A 1678-nucleotide genomic window follows, 5' to 3' on the forward strand; every position below is an offset into this window, starting at 1 on the left:
CTTACCACCCAGATTGCAGAAGCAGCATGTATTTCCTTGCAATCAGGAAAGCACAACTGAAAAAACAGGGTTAGAATTGTTGGCTCTGACCAACATCGCTCTGACCTACCTGAAATGACTGCCCCTGGGGCACCCTCTTACCTCTCAGTCTGGTGACTGTGATTAAGGGCCAGGCACGATGCAGCAGGCCTCTGGGGGAAAAATACATTACCTTGGCTAGTTGCGTGGAGCAAGCATTTAGGGGTTTGAACCCATCACCATCATTTCTGCGTGGACAGCAGCAAGTTCCTGTCATTTCTAATACTGCACGTGCTCTGAATATAAATGTGCTTTTCCTCTTTAATGTATTCAAATGGCATTCTCATTTCTGCTGCAATCTAAATTTTATATAGCTGCATAGCACACTTTATGATGTGTCACTTCAAAATGTAGTGCTATAAAATTAGGCATATTTTATATTAAAATGGAGAAAGTTTTCTTTCAAACATATTTCCCAAGAGATGGGGAGAGTCATGTATGATTCCCGAAGTGAGCATACTATATAAAGAAATAAACTGGTTATAAGAAACTGAAAGGAAAGACATTTGTGGCTTCCACAAACTATACATTTCTGTTAATTTTATTTGTGTTTCTTTTGAAAAAGTTAAAGATGTGTAAAAAGCATAATAAACTCCAAAATGAGATGTCGAGTGTCAGCATTTTTTCTTTTATTCTTTATAGCAATTTTCAAGTCCGCTTTTTCAAAGAAAATCCACTTACAAGGACAGAAAATGAAGATATTTTAAATTAGGAAAAAAGTGGAAGTCATGGTGTGGTTCTCTTAAAGAGTTTAGATCAGCTAGGTTGCATTTTAGTTCACTAATCCCTGAAAAGGTGTTTTGTAAACTGATGTTTAGAGTTGCATCTAAAAAATTACATCACCAGTTATGTGGCATGTTCCACTGATAACATCCATTTTATTTTACACTGGGATATTTAAGAAACCTACAACAATCATACTGTTTATTGCCACCACTAGCTGTCCAAATGGAACATGATCATTAATGGTTTTCTCACAGAATACAGTAGATCAGTGCATTTTAGTGTCCCCCAAACAGGAGAGGTTTATTACATGCATGTTAGATTCCACAGACTGCAGCATGCACTGATCAAGTCCCACAAAGACACAGAAGCAGCAAATGCCAGTGGCTGCTGCATGCATAATGAGTTGAGCCCCACTCAGTCTGGAAGCAGATAGAACTTAGGTTTGAAGTAGCTGTATGATGTGGCAAATCACTTAACCTCTCTGGGCCTCAGCTGTTTGCTCTGGATAATAATCATCTCATGGGGTTTTGTCATTCTTAAATAATAGACAGCAAATGCCAGTCATAGAGTAGGTATCCTACACATGTTCATTTCCTGCATTTCTTTGCCTTGACATGCTGGTGCTAACGTTGATGACATTGATGCATCTACCTGATGGTAAGGTGGATGGGGACACATCTGTTGTTTGGACTACTTCTACAGCTTATTGGTGGCAGGAGCACTTGGCTCCCCTAACCCCCTGACTGAGGATTTTCATGGGCCCTGCCTTGTAAGAACTTCAGCTTAAAGCAAATACCAATACAAAACTTTCTACTGTGCCAAAGGGCTTTAGAATGATGAAATGAAAAGTCCCCAGTCACCAGACCCTGTTCAT

Source organism: Galeopterus variegatus, unplaced genomic scaffold, assembly GCF_000696425.1.
Source record: "Galeopterus variegatus unplaced genomic scaffold, G_variegatus-3.0.2 Scaffold5421, whole genome shotgun sequence".
Classification (NCBI taxonomy): domain Eukaryota; kingdom Metazoa; phylum Chordata; class Mammalia; order Dermoptera; family Cynocephalidae; genus Galeopterus; species Galeopterus variegatus.